Source organism: Pleurodeles waltl, chromosome 7 (assembly GCF_031143425.1).
Source record: "Pleurodeles waltl isolate 20211129_DDA chromosome 7, aPleWal1.hap1.20221129, whole genome shotgun sequence".
Classification (NCBI taxonomy): domain Eukaryota; kingdom Metazoa; phylum Chordata; class Amphibia; order Caudata; family Salamandridae; genus Pleurodeles; species Pleurodeles waltl.
Genome location: NC_090446.1, coordinates 911,629,268 through 911,654,995, shown reverse-complemented (window position 1 = coordinate 911,654,995; position 25,728 = coordinate 911,629,268).

The following is a 25,728-nucleotide window of genomic DNA, read 5'->3' as shown; positions in this document are numbered from 1 at the left end:
GGCGAGAGCTGAGACTGCAGGCTCGGTAAACTCAAGAGCCTGTGTCGCGACACCCTCTGAAATAAAGGAAAACGAGAACAGGGAGAACCGAGAGCTGCGCAGAACGGAGGACATGATCCTGAATGCTAACCCTGCAGTCCTCCAGGAGGTGAGTGCTCTTACCCTGGACCCAGTGGAGCATATGTGGATAGCTTGCACTGAGCTCCTGACTTGTTATACCGGGGTGAGCCACAGTGAGAAGGAATACTGGAATAGCTCAGACTGTGATTAGGTTTGAGTTGTGATGCAAAGTAAGAAAACTTTATCCTTGAAGTGTAGAGGTTATTGTGTATGTGTAAGGTGCTTGGTGTTCCTAAGCTGCAGCGAACTATGGTGCGACTGCACTATGGTGGCGCAAAAAGCTACCTCACAGCCAAGTATAGAGAAGTATGAAAAGGCCCCCACATCTGTGCGGCTGGATCAGCATGATGCAAAGCAGACACCCCTCACACTAATGGATGTGTTAAAAGTGACACAAAAGGATGATGGACAGAGTGCTGAAAATTTTCAAACATTCACCCTCAGTCACAGATCTGAGTTTAATTCATTGTTCTCATTGCTTCCTGTACCACTGGATTAAAGCTAGCCTGGTTGATGAGGGGTGATGTCCCGAAACCGGTCCCAGGATACTTGTTTCCAGTCCACGGAGGACCTGGCTTTGCAGTTTAGCCTGGACTGTTCCCATGGGCAGCAGGGTCAAGACTGATTTGCATATGGCTGGGTCCAAATTGGGGTGTCGTGGCAAGCAAAATAACAATGGATTAAACCCAGATCTGTGACTGTGGTGAGTGTTTGAAAAGTTTCAACACTCTGTCCATCATTTTATTTTGGTTTTGCTATGTGCGCTCTAAGGGTATGCCCAGATGTGAGTCCCTTGCTCGCTGCACCACTGGATTCAAACTAGCCTGGCTGATGAGGGGTGATGCTCTAAAACCAGTCCAAGGATGCTTGTTTCCAGTCCAGGGAGAACCTGGCTTGGCAGTTCTGGTTAGACTGTTCCCTTGGGGATCAGGCTTAAGTCTGATTTGCATATGGCTTGGTCCAAACTGGGGTGTAATGGCGAGCAAAATAATGATGGATTAAACCCAGATCTGTGACTAGGGGAGACCTTTTGAAAAGTTTCAACCCTCCGTGTTCATTTTTTTTATTTTGGTTTTGTCGTAGGTTCATTGGAATCCCAGGTGGGCTAATGTTTCCTCAGCCACCAGCCTTTCCCTGGTGGGTTTCCCCGCCAGGGAAAGGCTGGTGGAAGGGGTTCACCGGGGCACCCCTGGGGGTCCCTGCACTGCCCATGCCAAGTGCATGGGCAGTGCAGGGGCCCCGGTGCAGTGCCCCATCGCACAGGTCACTTCCCGATTTTCGGGCAGTGATCTGTGCGACGGGTGCAGTTGCACCCGCCGCACAGAGGCATTGGCGGCGGCTCAATGTGGAGCCGCCGTCAATGTCCCGGCCCACAGGATTGTTCCTAATACGGCTGGCGGGGATCCGGGGATTCTGGCGGTCAGTGTTTTGACCGCCAGCATGAACATGGCGGTTTTTACCTCCGTGTTCATAATAAGGGCCTATATCTGGAAGAATGGATTACCAAGAACCTGGAAGCAAGAAGTCTGTCAAAGTTCTTTTCCATATTGAGGGCACACAGGACATTCGAGTAGTGCCTCTCCCCTCTCCAGAGCACTGCCACAAACTATAATATTCCACCTGTTGAACTGTAAAGACAGTGATGCATTGTTACAAGACTCATGGAAATGGAAGATAATCTATTTAGGAGGAAAAGAAGTAATGTTATTCCCATGCAATCTAATCCAAGTGCAAAAAAATGAGAGCCATGAAAGGAGAAATTAAGAGCAGAAGTTCAGGCATACAATGTTCTTTGTAACAAAATTAAAAGTGGTACAGAGTGACAAGTCACACTTTTTCACAGATTCAGGGCAAGCGTGGGATTGGTTAGACAACTAGTCTGGACAGACATGGACAAACAAATACTCGCCAAGAGCACCAGAGTGACATCAAGTCCTTTTGTCAACATATCAACATGATACTCCACTGGGAGCAAGCAGGGATGAGTGAACAGCATGGGCCAGAGGTGAGAAAACAGAGAATGGTTGACGCACCTGAGAATAACTAACCCCAGTCATCATCCTAAAACAGAATAAAGGACCCAACCTGTCAACAGCCCTAGCTTGGGCTGTGAGCTAGGCACTAGATCAGCCTAGTACAAAAGACTGGTACTGTAAAGCATTGTTTGAGTGCAACTTTGTTGTCTGGTTTTCTTGTTATAACTTAGATTGTACTGACATAGCACCACAGTTGGCACAAGTGGGGCTTACTGACTAGTTAGTAAGTAAACAGCTTGGTCACGCATGGGCCCAGGAATGCAGGTCCAGGTGCTAATTTTGTTTGAGGTTAGTGTTCATGTAATTCCTATGTCTGGAGGGGGAATTATCAGAAGAACAATGTGAAGCGCACATGACATCTACACTGCTGACATGTAAAAGATGGCACTTGGAGGACTCTGCAATGCCACCATTTCGACTGCCTTCACCAATGGGCTGCCGGACCCATTGTTCCCACCGATGGACGGTCCCGGGAAGAGCTAGTCACAGACTAGTCTTTCTCTGGGAGAATTCATGGAAGGGAGGCATGGCAGGATAGGATTGGTTAGGGGGTGAGAGAGGGAGTCACATGGGGTGGATTGGAAGGTAAAATGAGCCGGAAGAGGAAATTACATCCTCTTCTGGCTCAGGGTGAAAAGGGAGAGGAGCTTTTGACGGAGCTCTAGGATTTTCTGGTGAACGCGAATGCGCTTCCGACGGATAGCCCGTCACATTGCTAGGGCAACAAAGTCCATGTACAGCATTTGTTGGAATGGCAGCATGGCCCAGTAATGCAGCCATGCGGGCCGTACCGCTGACACTGGGAGCTGCTGGGCGCGCGGACCTGTTGTGGCCGGGTGTTTTGTAGGAGGCCGGAGTCGGTATGGAAAGACCAACCCAGGCCGCGTCAAATGGTGTGGCTGTTTCCGTAGCGGCATGCAGCTCACCCAAAGGTAAAGTTGGGGCGAAAGGGAAGGGTAGGAAGGGAGGGGGGTTTCTCCTGGGGATGGGTGGTCCAAGATTATAGGGAGGAATAAGAGGCATCATGGTGGCCCCCTATGGTGCAGAGAGTGGGGCCAGTTAGCAGGTGTGCAAGGCCCCGGTTGGGGAGGGTCCCTCGGGGGGGCTGATGGAGGACAAAAGGAATCAAGGGGGCTAGGGGTTTGATGGGGTGTGAGTTGGGAGGGCCCCCTGAACCTGAGTGTGGCCAAGGTAGGTAGTAGCCAGAAAGGAGGCAGGGCACAGGTGCAGAGCATTCTGGGCAAGAGGAAGCAGGCAGGCAACAGTGGTGCTGTTGCAAGACATGAGGAAGAAGGGCTATCTCTTACCCAGGCCCCACAGGACTTGGGTGTTGTAAGGGGTGCAGTTGCGCCCAGTGGAAGCAGAAGTGGGGAGGTGCTGGGGGTTCAGCGTAGTGGGGGCAGGGCTGGCCTGGGGAGTGAGCAGTATGACAGGCAGGTGGTAGATCTTGAGGCCAGGATCAGGGAATAGTGCCGGGCGGTACAGAAGACTAAGGCTTAATGGGACAGTCTGTGCAGGGCCAGGGAACAAGGGAGGGACCAGTCAAGGCAGTTCAAGAAAGCCAAAGGGAGTGCAGTTAAAAGGGAGAGTCAGAAGGGACCAGTAGGTCAGGGCCCAAAGGGGCATTTTCAGTGGGTACATGCTGACCCGGCACAGGTGGACGAAGCAGAAGGGGATGGTTTGGATGGTACTCCCAGTCTAGGCGGTGACGCGTCAGTTTGTAGCGGCTAGTTGGGCAGTGGCTCGAGACCAGAAGGTGAGGTTGGCGTGCGGGTGGTGACACCAAAGGGGAGCATGACGGCCCACAGACGTTGGTCTGAAGCAATAGGTGGGTTTCATGCGGCCCTCCCTACAGTGCTAGATCGAATGCATGGTGTACCGCCTAAGGAGCAGACAGCACAGGAGGGGTCTGGGCGACCTTTCACAGCATCACAACTGAAAGAGTGACATTTATGAATGTGAGGATGTTCTGGAGTTGGATTATGATGTGGAGACTGATGACGGGGAGGGAGGTGAAGTTCATAAGGACGATGAAGAGGTCTGGGGGGATTCACAGGAGGTAGGAGTTGGTGTTTTGCAGGCATCAAGTGTAGATGTCGGAGGCACCCTCGGGCAGAAGAAGCTGACAGCCGCTGCTACCAGATGGAAGAGAATGGATGTGGACATGCCCACAGGTAAGAAGGACTGGTGGGCACTGTGGGACGCAAAAAGGGGATCTTCACCGAGCAACGCATGCAGGTTGGTGGGTGTGGGGGACGGTGTGATGGGTAAGGAGATTGAGCAGTGGCAAACGCGGACAGAAAAGGGGATGAGGGCATTACAGAGGTGCAAGGTAGAAGCGAAAGAAGAGGCAGGGCATAAGAAACGTTCGCCCTATATGGGGCTGGCCATACCTTTAGGGTCCCATCTTTCTGATAAGACAAAAGGAAGGATATGGAAGTGTGAATATGTGGATGTATTTAAGCTTCTTAATAGGGATATTCAGGGTAAGGAATGGTCAAAGGAAGAGGAGTGGAAACTGGCCAGGAGACCTAGGGTTCCCAGTACCTTGGAGAACTGGATGTCAGCCTTTTTAATTTATGCTAGCGCCTACTGTGAAAAATACCCCAACAGGCCAATTGTCTTGTTTAAGTATATGGACATCATTCAGAAGGCCCAAATGCACTTTGGGGGTTTTGCCTGGCTTAGCTATGATGAGAAATTCAGGGCAGGCGTCAGTGTTAACCCTGACAAGCCATGGGGGATGCAGATACCGAGCTTTGGATGTAGTGGATGTTGTCCATTAAATCTATAGCTTCAACGCATACAGCTAGTGGTTTGCTGATCACGTACAAGTCCATTCAGCCATGGCCCACCCAGTCAGGGGTGGGCGCTACAGCCAATAACGGAACCAAGGCTGTGTCTGCGGCGGAACATCAGAGGTTTGCTGGAATTTTAACAAAGGTTTCTGCAACAGGAATCCCTGTTGCTTCAAGCATGAGTGCTCCAAATGCAGGGGCAGACACCCTATCATGCAGTGCTTCATGCTGGCCAGCCCAGCACAGCAATGGAGGTCAGGCAGGGGAAGAGGACAGCAGGGCCCTGCTGGTCCAAAGGGCTCTTATGCCAATTAATCTTGATGCTATGCTGCCATGGCTATCCCAATATCCTGATGCGGAGGTGGCTTTGTGACTGGAATAGGGTTTCCGGGAAGGTTTTCGAGTGGGGTACCCAGGACCTAGGAGTCGTAGGTGTTGACAATTTACGGTCAGCTAAGGAGCTTCCTGAGGTGGTAAAAACAAGATTGAGCAAGGAACTTCATGAAGGGAGGATTGTAGGCCCCTTTCGAGACTGGCCGCTGTATGACCTAATTATATCACTACTAGGGGTTGTACCTAAGAAACAGACGGAGGAGTACTGGTTGATCTATCATCTTTCTTGGCCCGAAGGTGCATCGGTCAATGATTTCATCGCTGTGGAGGTTACGAATGTTGTGTATGCCTCCGTTAATGATGCTGTGGGACTGATCAGGCAGTGTGGGCAGGGTGCTCAACTGGCGAAATATGATATCAAATCTGCTTTCTGCTTGCTGCCTATACACCCTGGGACTTCTCATTGTTGGGGATGAAGTTTGATGGGTCCATTTACGTGGATAGGGTTCTACCCATCGGTTGTACTATTTCCTGCTCACTGTTTGAGGCTTTCAGCTCCTTTTTGCAATGGGTTTTCGTGCAGGGGAGTGGGCACAAGGAGGTCACACATTACCTGGATGATTTCTTGTTTATTGAGAAAGCGGGTTCTGGTGATGGCGCCAGGGCTTTGCAACAGCCATGGAGAAAACAGAGGGCCCCAGTACGTCCCTGGTATTCTTGGGGATTGAACTTGACTCATTCAGGATGATTGCACATTTGCCAAGGCTGAAAGTGGAGGAGTTCAAGCTTTCCTTCAAGAGATGATGGGTGAAAGGCGTTTGGAGCATCGGAAGGTGCAAAAGTTGTTGTGCTTTCTTAATTTCGCTTGCAGGGTAGTCCGGGGAGGTCAGATATTTTGTAGGCAATCGGGCTTGGCTATGTCCAAAGTGAAGCTCCTGCACCACAAGATCAGAGTTTCTATGGCAGTGAGGGCGGATTTAGGGGTCTGGCACTCCTTTCTTGAGGATGTTAATGGTGTATCCATGTGGTTTCAGGAAGAGAAGATGGTGTGGCAAGTACAGAATTTTTCAGATGCAGCAGAGGCAATTGGCTTCGGTCTGTTCTGGGACGGCAGGTGGTGTGTGGAGCATTGGCCACTGCAATGGCTGCGTCAAGGGTGCAGCATTGCCTTTTTGGATTTTTTTCCTCTTCTGGTGGCATTGGCAGTGTGGGGCGAAGAATTGCGCAACAGAACAGTAATGTTTCATGTGATAACATGACTGTGGCGGAGCTGTGTTTGCAAAAGAATATTGTTTTTAAGGCAACACATGTGCCCAAAGTGAAAAAGTTATAGTTGAGTCGTTATCTCGTTCACAGTGGCATCGTTTTCGCAGCATGGCTCAGGGAGCGGAGAAGGTCAAGATTGAGATCCCTATGGAAGTCTGGGAGTGGGGGGGCTTGAGAGTTCTTAGGTTGGTGGAGAGGTCTTTAGTGGATGCCAACAAGAGGAGCTATTGGCTAGCCTGGACAGAATTCCAGAAGTTCCAGGAGAGAGCAGGGAGGACATCGCTGAGAGAATATGCTGACAGGGAAGGATCAGTGATGCTTTTTGTTTTGGAATTGAAGGATAAGGGCCTATCTCCCACGACCATTGCTAGAAAACTGACTGGGCTTTCATTTTATGGAAAATTGCTGTGGGGTTTTGACCTGGAAAGGGATGAAATGCTGGGCAGGGTACTGCAGGGTTGGGGCAGAGAGAGAGAGTTGGGGTGCACAGAGGGGCTTGTGGGAGGCCATTACTTTTGAACTGTTGGATGACATTTTGGGTTGGCTGAGGAGGTGCTGTTATGACAGTTTTGAGGTGTTGGTGTTTTGTCTGTGTATGATTTGGATGTTTTTCGAGCATTCAGAGTGTCTGAGGTGTTGGGATTGGGAGGTGAAGGGGCATTAGGCATGATGACGTGTGATTTGAATCAGGTCTGGTGGGGATATGGTTGAGGAAGTCTAAGACAGACCAGGTCAAGAGGGGGAAGTGGATCTGGTTGAAGGAAGGGGGGGGGGTGACACTGTGTAGTTGGTGCAGGAGTGCTTTTCTTGAGTGGCCCAGATGCAAGCATGCAGGCATTTTTGGCCATCAGGATGGCAGCAGGGTCACAGCTTTTCATCTTTTGGCGGTGCTGCGCAAGGCGGTGGCAGGTCGCGATCCTGCGTTGTTCGGGACTCATTCTTTTCGAATTAGGGCAGTAACATCGGCAGCACAATTGGGATGGGGATCGCACAGGATACAGCAGACTGGGAGGTGGCGCTCAAAGTGCAGTGAGCGGTATATGCAAAAATGAAGGAGGTTAGGGGAGTCTAGGGAGGCAGGGGGTAGAGTTTTTCAGATTGGAGGTTAATCTATTTCTGCTTTCCTAGGATGTGTGGGCAGCCCATTGCACCAAAAGGTGGTGACTTGGTTAGTGGGGCACTCATTTGTCCACTGGGCAGCAAAGTATGCAGAACAACAGATTTATAGACACAATCTGAGACTGGCCAGCAAGAGACATGAGGTGCTGTGGTGGAGGAAAGGGGGCAGGGCATGAGGTGGGATGGACTACTGCCTTTTCTAACTTCTATGGTGCCTCAACGGGGTTGTCCAGATATGTTGGTGATCAAATTGGGTGAAAATTATTTGGTGCAATTATCAGGTTTGATGCTACTGCAACATGTGCAGCAGGGCTTGGAGATCCTCAAGAAGAAATTGTCTGAGACATGTTTGGTATGGACAGAATTTGTACCACGCAGAAGGTGGAGGGGAGCGGTCAGGCACGCCGCCATCGACAAGGCCCTCAAGAAGGTTAACAGGGCTATGCGGGATTTTGTGCATGACATGGTATCAAGATGGTGGTCCACAGGGGTATTCATGAGGAAGACGAGGGGCTTTTCCGAGATGACGGAGTCCACCTTTCTGAGTTGGGTCATGCCTATTATCTGGTGGAGCTAAGGGATGTCTTGGGGAGCTTGTGTAACGAATGGGTATGGTATGAAAAGAATAGGTGGGATTGAATGTGTTGCAGTAGCATTTTCCCTACAAGAGTGGGGCAGAAAAATAGCCCTTCAGGGGTTTCTTCTGGGTGGCGATACGTGGGGGATGGAGAGTCAGATGCTGGCAAATCCACCCCTTGGCACAAGGAGTAAGTAGTTCAGGTGAAAGGAGATCTGGGGGTAGATTGACTGGAACAGGTGAATGAAGTGGTGGTTGGAGGATGTTTTGAAAGGAACAGACTATAACGGTGATGGAGGAAGTGACTGGGGAGAAGGGCAAAAAGAATGCATGGGGCATTGTTGGGGAGAAATGGTGATTATGGGCAAAAGAGAAATACAGTTGATATGTTTAAGAGTTTAAGATGTTGTCTGTTATATGTTGGAATGTTTTAGTTGCAATCCTGCCCTAATAAATGGCCTTTTGCACAATACTGGTGCCATGATGATTATCCCATGAGGAACAGCGCATATAGCAAATTCATCACTGGGCCTGTTGGAATGGGCTGAAGCTAGCTCAGGCCAACGCAGGGCTTGGAGGCCCATGCTCCTGTGGCGATACTAGCACGACCAGTCACTTCTGGCCACTGAAGAGGAAATGCCCGGCACCTGCCTAGTGAACAGTGAAGTGAAGTGGGTGAGTGAACAGCTGTAGCAGTCTGCTTAACTGTGGAAGTGAGTCAGTCTCTCCCTGCAGGGCCATGCTGGAAAGGGATTTCATGCTGCAGAGGGAGCAGGAGCAGGCTTGCATCGATGGTCAGGAGCATCGAAGGGCCCTGACTGAGAACATTATAGTCGCCTACACCTACTGAATGCTACTCTGCTGGGGAGGCACAGTTTGAGAGAAGCAGACGCAGGGAATAAAAACTCACTGGATCAAGGGCAACTGCAGTGTGGAGGGCCGTGGCAATGGACACCTGCAGGCAGTGTTGTACTGCCCCCAAGACCTGTGTTAGCTCATGCCCCTCTGCAGGACTGAGGTGCTGGGTGTGGTGGGAGCCAGGGCTGTGAACACATGGGCACTCCTTGTAAGACAGACACATCATTGAATATCACATAACACTTTGGCTGATAACTGGTGGTGCAATGCACCATGGGCAAGCATGATAACAAACAATCCAAGCTGTCATTTGACAGCAACCAACTAATTGAACTGCAGATTCAGACCCTGGTGGCCAATCCCAATGGGAGCACAAACCAAATAACTTCACACCAGCTCAAGACATCAAGGATATGTTTAATGAACTGAAAAACAGTCTATACACTATAAATGTAAAAACTGACCTTCTTACCAACAGGAGTGATCATATGAAGAAGAGACTGGACAAGCATTGATCAGCTTGAGGATCATGTATCTGATTTTGAAGATATTAATAGCCACCAATGAGCATCTCTTGAGCATGGAAAGAGGCCTGGATGGTATAAAACAAAAATGAAGACTTAGAATCCATGTCCGGATGTAATAACTTCCATTTTCTAGGTCCATGAATCCACCTCTAGTGACAAAATAGACACTTACAAATAAACTATTTTCCGCTTCCTGTTTGATGACGCTTTGTTACCTGTCTTCAATGTCGAACACACACACAGCTCCCTGGGCCTATGGCCTCCATCTGGTGCACCGGTGCAACTGACAGTGGCCCATCCTCTTACTTACAAGGATAGAGACACCACCCTAAGCCTAGCTAGAGAGCGACAAGACATTTGATATCAAGCTAAAGGCATCACCCTGTAACTGGACTTCAGGCTTGCGGTCCAGGCTGCCTGCTGGGAATTTATGCTCTCAAAGTGCTTCCTCACGAAGATTGGAGCCACCTACTCACTTATATAACCAGCCATCAACTTCAAAGGCAAAATCCAATATTTCATGCATTACAAAGCTGTTGTGAAATTCTCTCACAAATTGGTGACCCTTAGGCAAACAGTTCTGCTTTGCCTGGAACTGAATCTGATGGACATCTCAGTGACTTAAGGGCACCCTGGACCCGCTGCTTGGGGGCACCGGAGGGGACAGCGCAATGGCATGGGGCAATGAAGCAGAAGCCGCTCCTTGGTGACTGCGATGCTTTCAATTCAATAGCCTGGCTATACCCTGAAACTGGTCCCAGGATGCTTGTTTCCTGTCCAGGGAGGACCTGGCCTGGCAGTTCGGGCTTGCCTGTTCCCATGGAGAACAGGGTCAAGACTGATTTGCATATGGCTGGGTCCAAACTGGGGTGGCGTGGTGAGCAAAAGAAGTGATGGATTAAATCCAGATCTGTGACTGGGGGACAAAGTTTGACTGTTCTGCATTCCATCCATTATTTGTGTATGTTTGCTTTTGTCGCCCTAAGTTCCCCCTGTATGCCCAGACGTGGGTCCCAGGCTCACTATGCCACTGGACTCAAGGTAGCCTGGCTAATGATTGTTGATACCCCAAAACCGGTACCAGGATGCTTGCTTTCGGTCCAGGGAGGACCTGGCCTGGCAGTGTGAGCTGGACTGTTCCCATGAGGAACAGGGTCAAGACTGATTTGCATATGGCTGGGTCCAAACTGGGGTGGCGTGGTGAGCAAAATAATTAATGGATTAAACCCAGGTCTGTGGCTGGGGGTGAATGTTTGATTTGTTCTGCATTCCATCCATCATTTCTGTTTGTTTGCTTTTGTCGCCCTAAGTGCGCTGGGTATGCCCAGACATACCCCTGCATTCCGTCCATCGTTTGCTTCAAATTCAATTCAGGCACATCTACATTATGCTTGCAGGCATGGACTTGAGACCAACTTTCAGCTGTTGCACTGCTTTACAGTCTTTTTTTCTCAATAAGATAATTCTTTGCCCTCTTATGATCCCTTCTTTTACCCCCTGGCCACGGCCTCCTCGTTGACCCTGTAATATATCCCTATATGTTAACTGAGAATTGGGGTGCCGGGATGGATGGGGTTTGGGAGATGATCTTTCAACCAGTTGGGAGTGTTGGAGAGGGTGGGGGATGGTTGTTGAGTTTTTGTTTCACTGTTGACTTCCCCACAGGGCGTGATCACTCATACAATTAAATGTGCACATAATAGTACTGAGACGCTACAAATACACCTACTTTGCATAGACTTTGGAACACACGGTCCCTTCTCAATCAGCAGCTAATATTAGGCACTTGACTTGGAATGTCCACTGGTTGAATGACATTGCAAGGTGGGACAGGGTCTCTCCTATCTCCATGGACACCCCGAAGCTATGTATTTTCTACAGAAGCTGCATCTGACTGATGATAAACACCCCTTTTTTGTGCTGACTGGATTGTGAACACTTATGTGGCCGCATGCCTAATTGCGCTCGCAGCGTAGCTATTCTCATCCAGAAAGGTACAATGTTACACACATGCAGGGTTCTAAGTAACGAGAAAGGCAGGTTTCTTTGTATGCATGGCATATTGCAAGGCCTTTTAGTCACCCGGGCCTCTAGATATGGGCCCAATGTAGATAGCCCTGAGTTTTCTTGTGGAGGTATGCTGCATGATTCTTGATGCTGGTCCAAAGATGGTGCTCTGGGGTGGGGACTTCATTGTGATACCCAATCATCTAGCTGACAGATTCAGTGCACCAGGCGCCTGCACCCTCACACTGCTGCTCAGCTAAAAATCTTTATGAGAGACAGTGACTGTGTATATATAAATACATTTATATATGGCAACTAAAGCACACTCAAAGTATGGAAGGCACATGCATAGATTCCACACACAGCACCTGTCCTAGAATTACTGGCTGGCCACAGAGACATTTTCCTCTGAACCACTGGAATAGAACATCTCCCCACGACACTGTCAGATCACACCCTTGCCCTTTTTGAGATCACACTTTCCACCACCTACAGATGGACTTTTTTGTGGAAACTTCCCCTGAATGTAGTCAGAGGTCATGTCTTCCGAGACAAAATTAAATCAGTTACCCTTAATTGACCTCAATACTTTGGGAGGCGTCTAAGGCTGTTATTCGTCGAGCTTGTATGTCCAAACAGGCTGTGGTGCTAAGGGAGTTTGCTCATCTGGTATTTGCACACTTGAGCTTACCTTAAATGAATCTGGAGACACAATGTACTTGTCTCCATCAGAAATAAGCTTGTCGAAAACGAAGAGGTGGCAACTAGGGAAACTCACTACGTAGATAGGGAAGCAATGGCTATGCGCTATGGGAGGAGGAGGATAGAGCTGATAAAACACTGGCCAAGTATCTCCATAAATTCTGGGCCAGTGACTACATCATGGAACTGGCTTGGGATCAGCAGACTACCCATACTGATCCTGGCAGTACAATACACACTACGACCAGCTTCTATACAGCACTGTACTGCTCAGCTATGGTGTATGACCGTGATCACTAAACACATTTTTTGATTTGATACAACTCTTCTGGCTGGAAGATACACATCAACAATACCTTGACGTGTCCTCTATAGCTGAGGACATAGTGCAGGTCATCCAGAGTATGCCGGGGCAGAAAGCTAAGCGTGGGACTTTGATGGATTAACCACATCCTTTTAAAAAGAATAAGTTCAGATTCTTGCCTCTACCTGCTAGCAGTATTCTGTAGGCACTACAGAATGGTGAGTTGCAACCCTCCCTGCACAAAGCTGTAATCATAACTATTCTGAAACCCAGGAAGTTGCCAGACCACTGCGACTCTTAGCGACTACTCTCAGTGATCAACATTGATTAAAAAGTTATTGAAAAATTGATTGTGACTTGCTTACAGCTACTCTTACCGGATATCAGTAGACCTGATCAATCTGTTTTATCCCAGGGCACTCTATAGCTCATATTTAGGGGTCAGCGCCTGATTCCTTTGCTGGATCAAATGCCTGTACACGCTTCTAGTGTGAGCCTGCATATAAATGGCAAAATCATCCCTCCTTTTCCCATTTCAAGGGGCACCAGTCAGGGATGTTTGTTATTACCTATCCTATTTACAATCACAATCATGAGGGAACCCCTAGCACGACGGTTACGGAAACATAATTAGCACAGAGGCCTTGCATTCACGGAATCTCCATGTGCTTGGAAGATATCACGCTTTATGTCTGTGATCCTCAGACTCGCTTCTCCACAGTGATTCGTGAGATCATCGGTTTTGGGGGTCGAATGGTCTAAATCTGTGATCATTTCACTCACTCAGGCAAAAGACTTGTTAGACTCTGAATACCCTTTACAATGGACAACCGAGCTGGTTCACTACCTTGGAATATGGTTAAGTATATATATAGATGAACTTTGAAGAGCTAACTATGGCAGGTTAATGATTTGGCTAGAGGAGCGATTTCCAATCTGGTCCAGATTACCACTGTCGATGCATGGCAGAGAGGATCGCCGTAGCCAAAATGATAGTCTTCCCAAGTTTCTATATCTATTCATTAATGTTGCCATTCTTCTTACCTCAAGATTTCTCAGACAGCTCCGGACTCACCTTATGGCATTGGCCTGGGCTGGTAAACAGCCAAGAGTCACATAGGAAAGGCTGACCTTCACCTTTGGACAGGGTGGTCTCTGTGCTTATGATATGTACTAGGCCTGGGCAGAGTTCGCAGAGTCACGCATGGCAGCCGTGCTACGCAGAGTTCCACAGGCGGGGTTTCCCATCGCCCGTTCACATTGTGTTTTACGTCAAACGCAATGCGGAGGATGTTCTTGCGTTCAAAATCACGTGCAAACGGACCACATGGCTGGCAGGGGCACAGGCATTTTGTTTTCTTACTCTGTTCATGGTGCTGGGCATGTTTTTTGAATCCCTCCCTAATCTTTTCAATCCTTCGCCCTCCTAATTAATCTACCCCTCATTTTTATTTATTGTATTAGTGAGTGTTTTTGTGTCTGTGTATTTTTAGTTTTTTTCATTTTTTTCATGTTTTTTGTGACTTTTTGTTTATTTTTCCCTTTCCTTAGTTATTGTTTCCTTCCTTCTCCTGATTCTTTTGTTCATCCCACCCAATTCCATAGCAGAGCAGGGCGGCGAACAGGGGAGCAGCGGCGCTAGGCTCCCCCCAGCAGCCAGCAGCAGCAGCCACCTACCTTGTGGGTGGGGGCGACACCAAAGGGTGTAGCCCCAGCCCATCTTTTGTGAGGTAGAGTGGCAGCACTGTTTTTTTTACATGACGAGCCAACTCACCTGCATGCTGGCAGCAGACAGAAGGCCTGGGAGCGGGAAACCCCTGCAGGAGCATTGGCTGCATTTGGGGAGGATGCGCAGGCATGTGCAGCGCACCAGCCAGGTCCAGCGCACCACCCAGCAGCTGATGCACTGCTGGGCGGATATCCTCGACTGGGAGCAGGACCGGCTGGACCTGTTAGGCGTAGAGATTCCAGGGTTTGATGTGTATTAACTATATTATTTGTTGTGTTTGTGTTCTTCGATGCTACCTCTTTTCTGAATATCATGCTGCTCACACTCAGAGGTAAGTTACGTTTAGTTCATGTTAAGAATATTATTATGTGATCAAGTTTGAGTTAGGCAGTACCTCATCGTACTTGTTGGCGCTCGCTTTGGCTGATTATTTAAGAAGCCATTGCAATGCAGTCTCATCTGTCCTCCTGTCAGCATGGTGAGTTAGTGATGTCAGTGAGTTAGTGTTCTCTGTGACTTTCTTTATGTAGCTCACACAGTCCCAAGGAACTTCACAATGGTGTGTAGTGATAGGATGCATCTGTACATTGCAAAAAAAGAGAGACTGAGTTGCTCCATCAAGGGGATTGAGAAATGAGAATAGAATCTACAATTATTAATTGCAATGCATTAGTTCCAAAAGTAGTTTCTGTTAAGGAAATTTGGAATAGGGAGTTTTGGATTAGTATAGTCCACTCAACAATAGTCTATACTAGTACCATAGGCGATCTGATTCAGATAAGTACAATGTTACTGCGCTTACCTGTTATAATAATTTTATGGAGAAATAACTGTACCACTATTCTATTTTTTTATCTTCTTTATTTCTTACATCAGCCTCCAAGGGCAAGAAGAAGGGCAGCGCCGAGGCAGTTGTGGGAAGAGCTGGGGAGGAGGAGGCTCCGACCACCAGTGTCACTGCTTAGGGCTCTGCTCACACTAGTAAGTCCTATTACTTAATTATTATCAGTATTTCTCTAACTTTTACCTCTGTCCACTCTTATACTACTTTTAATTTTGCCTTATTTATTTTTTATACTGTCTCCTTTTTTCCATCTCCCATATCCATTTTTTTTTTAATTCCTTTTTTACCTGTATTACATATTTTTTAACCTTATTTCATTGGTTTGTTTATTGGTAGCTGACTTTTTCCGGTCGGAGCTAGTCTGTAGATTTCTTCTGCTTTATTGGTACTCTTTCCCTCTCCTCTACATATCTTGTGCTACTTTAAGACTAAGAACAGATTTTTGGTACTCTTCTGTCTACTGTGACGATTGAAGGCCCAACTAAGCTACTATTATAAATAATATTCACCATGTATGTTTATTGAGAAGGCTTTCTTTTTCTTGCTCATGCTCTAACAGTTACGGAGAGAGTGACCATTGTCATGGACCTCCCTTTCAATCCCCAATGTTGTGCTATGTAATTAATTTATACAGTATACCAGCAGCTCCCATGACAATGAAGCATGGCTGGAAAGTATGAGGTCCCACTGCATCTGCCAACCAACACTTTATGTCTTTCATTGAGCTTCAATGATTCAGAGTCATCATCATCATAGGCTATAGCTCTGCCTCTCCATTACGAAACGTTTTTGGTTAGCTCGACTACTGGCGTTTTTAAAATTGTGAAGCAACAAAATGCCCAGAGTGATATTTTTGATAGAAGATACTGCAGTGACAACCGAACTGTAGTGATGTATTGCGGTTGTATTTTTTTAATTAAAACAATTAAGGGGAGGCGTAACTGGCATCTAAAAAATGTAGAATGTTTTTTTACCAGCCACACAGAGTGACGCTGGCTCCAGTGCCTCGGCAGGAGCAGAAGTAGCAGGGGGAGAAGCAGCAGCAGAGACACGCAGTGGTAAGTCACATTGCCTACTTATTGACAATTACTATTATACTCACTAGCCTCAAGGGCGTCATTGTGACCCGTCATGGTAACACCCCTACTTTACCAGCTGCAGTGGTGGTTGAGCTGTGGCCTCTTCTATCTGCAGCTCAGCAAAAGCTCACATAATGTAGGCTACAAATGATGGCTTGGTGGAAACGGGAAAGAACGGAAGGTTAAAAGAAAGGATGGGTGAAATGAGTGAAAGGAAAGGATGTGTGTGTGAGTGTTTGGTAAGTGGATAGATGGGTGAAGGAAGGATGATTGAAAGAAAGGGTGGATACTGACTGGATGGATAATAGATTGGAAATTTTGGTGAAAGTCTGGACGAGAGAAAGTAAAGCCTAAATCATGGTGGTTATGGGTGAATATACTCAGGAAGAATGAAAGGATGATTGAATAATTGCTTGAATGAATAAACAAGGGAGCTCGTCTGGAGAGGGGCATGCTGCTCACTTACTTCACTTACTTTGTTTTATGGTTATCAAATCTGTGGTTCAAAGTAGGGGATACTTGAATTTTTGGTCTTATCCTGTGACCCCCTGTATTTGTTAAGTGAGGCAGATGTATTCCATACATCATAATTCATCAACCCCCTCCCTGCCGATGGCATTTCACCACCCATGACCGAAGTGCAGTATTGTTCAATTTGTGAGTGCAGTGTTGGCTATGCTCTGTTTGTCTGCTTCAGTTAATGCGACATTTACAAAGTTTTCAATGTATTGCACATCAAACACACATTGTGTGTTTCCATTCACCCACTCAGTCACCTCTTAGTACTTCACTCCTTTATTCTTTCCTTAGTTCTTCCATTCCAGCCTACCAAAAAATTGAAACATCCATTCTTGGCATGTGAAACATTGTTATGACCATGTGAAGTGATTCTAAAATATATTACATGGTTTCCCATAACAGATTTATTTTATGCCTGTTCAGATTTTTCCTTTAAACTTTTGTCTATTACAGTGACTGAACAAGCCAAAGCTTAGGCAAAGGACGAATCAGTGATGAGTGACATCCCTCTATTATATAGCAAAAGCTCTACCTGCCTGCCTAATCCCTCTACCTTATCCTGCACTAGAGTAAGTCAAGTTTCCTTTTCTTACTGTCCAGCGGATGAATTTGTTGGAAACAAATTGTGGTGGTAGGCGAGGCCAGTGAGCAAAGTGGGCTTTGATTTCAAGTTTGGTGTAAGGGATACTTTGTGATGAACTTGCCAAATACAATCTATATAGCCTGTTCTTTTCCTTGTAGTGCAGTGCATCATTTTCCACACCGTCTACTTACGGCAGACAGGATAATAATATCCACATTTTATACGTGACGTGTGTGACATAGTATCTAATTTACTATTCATCTGCCTCTTTAGAAGTCAGGGTAGAAAGTGAAAGGCATTTAGAGAAGAGTAGGGTCATTGGAATTAAAGGTAGATAATTGTCAACTACAGCTGCCTCAGCTGCAGACAGAAGCAAAATACCTGAAGCTCTGGCTAGCATGCCTCCATTAAATTAGCACAACAACTTGTCCTCCATAGTGCAAAATGCCTTGCTCATAATTGAGAGGTAATGTATTTTTATTTTTCCACTCAAATTTAGTTTCTAGAAAAGCCTTTAAAAAATCAAATCACAGTTATTTTAATCTGATATTATTCTGCCTTAATTATTGTCTGTCAATCAGTCCTTGTTAGGCTTTTGTGGATAAACAAATAAAGTTGGCCCTGTGACTCTCCTAATCATAGTCTAATCAAATTGTAATCTTCCTACGGGACCAGCAATGTACCGCTACTGTGCCAACCACTACTCAAGTGTTTGCACAGAGCATTGTTTACAATCTGTCCTTTTTCTTTTCGTTTTTCTCGATATAGCTACTCCTCCTGGTCCACCAGATAGATAGCAGCCCACCCTGTGGCAACAGAGGCTTGAGACCATGCAGTCAGAATACTGGTGGCCCTAGAGGATGAAGAGGCAGAGGTAGCTGCCTCTGACCCGGGCCTAGTTCAGCAAGTCAGACCCAGCCTCCTGGCCATTACATCGCCGGTGTCGCCTACAGCTGTCAGGGGCCCTGACTACCACTGCTGCCACCCACTCCGACCTTCAGGGGACATTGCTGCGGCCCATCCTGCAGTGGCTGGACCACCTGGAGAGGTAAGTGGAGAGACAGCTGAAGAGGATCGAGTGGTGTCTGTACCAGCTCCAGTCCCAAATCGACAATGCCCTCTTCTGAGCCCCTTTTTTTATTTTTTGTTTTGGTGTGGGTGTAAATGTAAAAAATGTAAATTAGCACCTGTATAGCACACTACTCACCCGTTAGGGTCTCAAGGCGCTGTACTCATACCACTATGGAACCCCTCCTGGCTTTTCCCTGTGAGGCACCCACTCCTGAGCACCCCCAGGGTGAAGCCAGGCATCCAAGTGCTGTTGGGGCCATTGTGGAGATTAAGCAAGCTATTGCCCAGAGTTGCAGAGTGGGAGCCATGAATTAGATTAGGCACCGAGGCGAGAATTATCTGGTCAAGGGGAATTGAGCCCAAGACCTGCCGAAGCAGGACTTGAACCCTGGTCTTGAGCCAGATCTCTGCCTCAGGGTCTGCTGCTCTAACCATTGAGCCACACTTCTCCACTGGAGAAGGTAGGACAGGAGTTGGGACTGGGTTTTTCACTTTGGACTTTCGTTGGACTTTTGGGGACAGGCCATATGTTTGGGGATGGGGGGGTGGGCCTGTTGTGAGTGGAAAGGGTGGGTTTTCTCAATTGTAAAAAATAAAATTTCGTAATTTATTTTACTTCATTTATGCCTCCAATGTTTATTTTGGTGTTTTAGTTTGTACTGCTGTGTTTTAGTGTAGCCTGTTTTTTAAATCTGCTAAAAAAGTGTATGTCATTTACTTATACCCTTCCTGTACTGCCCTCTGTAACTATGGTGACCACTAGGGGATGAGTGCATTGCCTATTTTGCCTACAAAAACCTACAAACACACAAACAACATCTTCTTCATTAGACGTTAATTACTAACTAAGCAAGTTCATTCCGATCCATAGTTGTTCTCTTACCTGAATAGATGAAGTGAGGGCTGATATATCATTCTTCTTACTGCAGGGTTTTCCAAAGCTGGCATCTTATCCTATCTTACGGGGGTAGAAGTAGTGGCAGGCTAGCGTGATAAAAGGGAAGACACAAAGTGCCACTCCCACCTATGCGAACTCCAACTACAGGAGTCATCAAAGGGTTACCCACCAGTATCAACTAGATTGAAAGAAAACAGAAAGTTAGTGGTTCATATATTATACCATGACTTTAGGAAGACTGAAACCAGACTACAACAATGGCAGTAATTGACACACAACAAAGAAGACCTGATATGATAATAAAAACTAGCAATATCAACATCTTCTGAGCAATGGGGAGGTAGTATTTAACAACTGAATTTAGGAAATTAAATCATTGAGTGAGAATAAATGGGCTCAGAGTCAGGAGTGGTTGGAGAAGGTTAAGAGTTTACACAACACAAGGCCTTAATGATGATATTGATGGGGCCGGTGTGGAATATTCCTCAGGTAATAGAAGGTCATGCACTGAGTTGGTGTCGCTTTCACCACATCCGCCCCAGTAAGTGTGTGATCCATTCATGGTATAATATTAAGTCACACCTCAATAAATCACACAGCTCGTGGGAAGAGGGTTAGGGGCTCAATGAATGGATGGGAAAGGGGATTTGGGGAAAGGTGTGACAAAGACAAACACTACACAAAAGACACTACAACAATATTCATTGGGGCGCTGAGCACCACACCTTCATCACTCTGCTGTGGAAGGGCACAATGAAGAGATAGGTATGACACAATTTAGTTAAATGCATTGCAAACAGTCCTGCCTCAGAGACACCCAAGATAGTAGATTTCGAAATGTTATGTCTTCTAGGTTTGAAAAATACATATTATGGAGGATTGAAGTTAACCCACCAAGTTCTAAAAATTATGATTGTTAAAAGGAAAATGATACCGTTGTGCCAAATTGGGTGGTGCATCTCCATTCTTCTTGGAATGTCTGTCACTCTTGGGTGCCTGCTCATCATGTTTTGTTTGTACAAGAGAGGACTAAGAGAAGGCCTGCATATTGGAAAACAGTTATTGTGTTACAGAGTAAAGGAGAAGGACAAAAGGAAGCAAGGTAAGCTTCATGAGGAGCCAGGAGTATACCAAGAAGACTCAGCAGCAGAGCAAGAACTTAAAGAGGAGTTTCACATTTGAGCCAGCAATGCAGGAAACACACACTCAACAGCAATTCCCAAATCAATGCTCCTCCCTCCAGTCCACAGAGTTGAGTGAGTACGAGGCCTCAGAGTCTTCACCCTCTCCATGGTTTCTCTTTTAAGTTGATAACATCTCCTTCTAGCTATTGGGGTAGTCCTGCCCTGAGTCCTTCCACCTTCCTTGTCCTGATTCTGAGTAACTCCGTCCCGGTCCCAAACCCCGAGAGGTAGATCTGTGTAGTGCACTGCTGTTGAAGAACAAATAGAGAAACAGAATTGGAGTATTTTATGTAGATTTGTGTTTGGTAACTAAAGTGACTGGTCTGGTCTCTGTGGAACCAGACAAAAGGAGTGGACCCTGGAAGCAAATTTTGCTAAGTTTGAAAGGCTAATCACTTTCAGGAAAAATTATCACTCATCAGCCCCCAAACATTGCAAATCATTGAAATAATCTTTATAAATTTGTTGAACTCCCTCCCTCACTGTCAGCCACCACATACATCATCAATCATCACTCACAATTACTCAATATATCACAACTCATTGGTGCAACCGTTAGTACTTACCTCTTCCAATCCAAGCATGGGGGTTGGTACAAAATATTATCTCCTCTTTGGTGGTAGCAACACATTAGAATTTGGCATTGGCACTATCAGCCTTTTAATCAATGATCTTCTGGGGCAGCCCAGCTAGATGATGTAAAAATAAAAAAAAGGATATGCAATGGCATCTGAGTGAGGCAGGCATTGTCTTGAATGTCCTGACAGGAATATAGAGGCTTCTTCACTGCACATGGATACACCTCCAATCCGGACATATATATGATTAATAAATGGTGGTGCAGCATAAATCCGACCCAAACAATGTTCCACTAGCTAGAAAGAAAGAAAGAAGTTTATTTAGAAATATTTAAAAAGGTTTATGGTGGCACTGGCATACTAGTCCGGGAGTTCATCCTCCAACTTAGGTGGTTCACCCAAAAGTTTGTCAGCAAACACACTTGATTCTGACCAGTCATCCTCTTCCTCTTCCTGTGGTGTTTCGGGAACAGTGCAATCAGGTGGTAAAAAATCCTGGTTCATTTTGATCATGGTTAATCTTTCCACGTTTTGAGGTGAGAGACTGGTTCTTCTCACTGTAATAATGGTGCCAGCTGCACTGAACACATATTCAGCAGATAAATTGGCTACAGGACAATCCAGATACTTTATAGCCAACCTGCTGAACTCTGGCCATTGGTGTATCTTCCTATATCAATACATCAATGGGTTTTGATCCACATACACTTTTTTGGGTCATCCAGATACTCCTGGAACATCCTCTGAAGTGTCATTGGTGCTGCCACTTGCTCGACCCCTTTTGCCTTCACCTCTGCACTGGACTTAGGACCTGCCACTAAAAACCAAGCTAATGCAGAGATTGGGTCCGATTCTTCTGATGCTGTTGTTGCTGGTGTTCTTGTTGCTGGCTGCTGTGAGACAAGGCTGCCCTCTCTGGAAGTTGAAGGCAGCACCCCAGAACTGTAGAGTGGGACTCTAAGTTCCACCCATTCTCACAGTTCTCCAGCTTGCTCAACAATCCACCTCTTGTATTTTAAAACATTCTGTTCAGAAAAAGGAATAAAAGTGTGAAGAATTTTTTTGTAGCATTGACCACGTACCGTGGCATAGATGTACTCTTTGGATAAGATAATGACATTTTGCAGCCTTGCATTACAAGTCAAGTGATAGCTTAGGCTCTCAACCAAGGCATGAGCTTCTGAGTTTTCATTCACACCTCCAAGTGCGAACCTTTCAGACACCTTCTTTAGCTCCTCCTTTAGCAGATGCAACAACAGGAAAGCTTAGCCCATCATACTTTCCTCCTTGCTAACTTCACATGTGAAAACCTCAAAAGGGAGCAGCATCTGTGTCAGGCATTTGACTAGGCCCCATTTGTCCACAGCCCTGGTCATAGCTTTCCCAATTGCAGTCCCTCTTCTTAAAATGACACAGTCATTGATCTATCTGTACTGCTCAAACAGATGTTGCAACATATCATAGGGTGAGTTCCAACATGTTGGCATCTCCTCTATCAGGGCTTTAACTGTTACTCTGATTCGTCTGCAGGTGGTCAGTATGTTGCTGACTATGGCCATAATTATAACATCGGCGGTACATACCCCCTACCGCTGCGGTGACGGCCGCCAACATCCCGCCACCGCAGCTACCATTGTCTGACATATTATGAGCACTGCCTGTCTTCCACCACAATAAGGGTGGGAATCCGGCAGTGCTCATGGTGGTGGACGGTGGTAAGCTGGCACTGCTAACACCAGCACCGCCATGTGAGAAGAACACCGCCAGCCGTATTAGGACCAGTAATACAGCCTAGCAGTGGTCCGCTGGTGGGGCACTGCTGGCGGTAGCAGTGCCCTTCCCGTTCCCTGCCGGAAGACCTCCTCGCCCAAGGTAAGTCAGGCTTCCGACAGTGGAGGAGGGCGGGGGTGTTGTGTGTGTTTGTCTGAGTGTGTGCATGGATGTCTGAGTGTGTGAATGCGTCTTTGTGTTGTGTTGTTTGCGTGGGTGTATGCATGTGAGTGAATGTGTGTAAGAATGGTGAAGTGAGTGCATGTCTGCTTGTTAGTGTGATTGTGTGTAGGAATGTGTGTGAATATGTCTGAAAGTATGCATGAATGAATGGGTGTATGTCAGTGTGTGAATGAATGCGTGTATGTCAGTGTGTAAATGAATGCGTGTATGTCAGTGTAAGTGAACAAATGTGTGTATGTCTGTGTGAATGAATACGTGTAAATCTGTGTGTGAATGAATGTGTGCATGTCAGTGTAAGTGAATGAATGCATATATGTCAGTGTGTGAATGAATGTGTGTATGTCAGTGTAAGTGAATGGGTGTGTGCCTGGTGCATGTGGGTGTCTGTGCGTGTATGCGGGGAAGGAGGGTGTGGGATGAGAGGCACTGTGACTGTAGTGGGGCTGGGGGGAGGGGGAGTGATGCGTGCATGTGTGGCTATGAGGGGGTTGGGTCAGTTCTATTGTGTGTGCGTGTATGGGGGTGAGTGAGTGGATCTGGGTGTGGGTTAGTATGTGTATCGGGTGGGCGGGGGTGCGAGTTTGGATGAAGGGGGACGTCAGGTGAGTGTTTGAGGGGTGGGGAGCCACCTACCGGTGACAGAGAAAGAATTCCCTGTCATCAGTAGGGCCTACTACCAACGTTTTCGTGGCGTTGCTAACACCACGAAAACCATGGTGGTAGGCCGGCTCATAATGCCATGGGCGGAACTATGCCGACCGCCGAACTGGAGAGGGACATCTCCGGCCCGGTGGCTTATACCCCCATGGCGGTATGAGTGGAGAAGTGGTGGGTTGGCTACAGACAACCTGTCAATCTCATAATGTGGCGGCATGTACCGCCGGCCTGTTGGCGGTTATAACTCCACATTATCCCTGACGGTCAGAAAAACTGCCAGGGACATAATGACCCCCTATCTCTTCTTTTTTGAGAAAGTCTTGCACAACCAAGTGGATGCAGTGCACCAAACACAGAACCCTGAAATAGTCACCATCTGCCATGGCCTTGACTGTGTTACTGCCATTGTCCATGGCAACAAATCCAAATCGGACACCTCTGGGTCGCAGCCATTCAGACACCTTGCTATTAAACTCATCCAAGATGTTTGCAGCTATATGGGATTTCTCCATAGTGAACATGGCTACTGTCGCATGCCACCAAACGCTTTTAAAAATTTCTTCAAGGCCAAGACCTATAGATAGCTTTTGCTGTACCCCTTTAAAAGTGATCCAGTGTGCAGTGATGCATAGGTAATCAGAAGCTTTCCAAGTGGTGCTCATGTCTGTCATCAGGTGGATAGTGTGGACAACACTTTGCTGCAAATCAACCAATTGCAGCACATCTTGATGTAGCGCTGGAACAGCAACTCTAGCAAAATAGGTCCGACTTGGAACCTTCTATTTCAGGCAGATGGCTGTCACAAACTCTAAGAATCCCACTCCTTCCACAAAAGAAAAAGGGAGGAAGTCCAGCGCTAACATTTTTGCCAGTTTCCCATTGTACAAATGTGCCACTGGGTGGTTGCGGTCGTAGGACCCTTCCTGCCTAAACATGCCTGCAATAGTAATCTGGATTTTCTTATTTTGTGGGACCAATGACGCATGAAACTTTTGAGATGTTGGTGGTGGTAGACTCAATGTGCATCGTGATGCTGTCACTTTACGCTGCGATGTCTCCATCTGACTCTGAGTCTTCCTGTGCCATTGTGAGGTCGCTGAGGCACGTGATTCTGGTGCAGTGCTGGGAGCAGGACTGCTTTGCGTGAGGATGTGACCCTCTTCTTCCTCATCTTCCACATGATTTGACCAGTGGTAGCTGATGTTTCCCACCTCTCCTCACCTTCACCACCACAACCACATTCAGCATTTTCTTTATTTTAAGGTGCTCCTTCCTCCAGATTGTGTGATGTTTTCTCATATGGGTCGTCTGGTCTCCAGTAAGATAATGTGAACCAGGCTTACCTCAACGAACACTCACGTGGCAAATAGAGCATATTGTAATGTTCTCCTCCTGTTTGCTAATCATAAAAAAGTCCCATACTGGGGAGGAACACTTTCCTACTGGGCCACTGCCAATGCCTGAAGAAGAACTGGAGGTAGGTGGGTGTGTTGATTGCCTTTCTGCAGTGCATACTTCTACTGAGGTAGGGGTTGGTGCAGGTCTCTGCTGGGGTCTTACAAATATGGGAGGTGGCAGTGCTGCCTGTTCCACATCCATCAGAGCAGGTTGGATAGTAATGTCAGGCTCCTCTGTGCTCATCATCATCCTCCTCACCATCATCTCCTTCCATGATTCTAAGGCTTTCTGGAACTTTTATTTTCCCTTGCCACTCCTGGCGTCTCCTGGACTCTGCAAGGGTCCACTCTATGTCCCTGTCATCGTCATCAGAAGTGGTGCTTGGAAAAGATGGCGGAGTAGTACCCTTCCTTTTTCAAGCTGGAGATCTGGGAGCCATTGATCCAAAAATAGGAGGTTCTTGCTCAGCAGGAAGCTTTACCTCCTGTTCTTCTCCAACTTCAGGAAGATCTAGTATTGCTGGCTGCAGCCGCTGTCCACTTTGCTCTGTTTGCTGAAACGACTGGGTACTACTTTGCGAAAAGGACA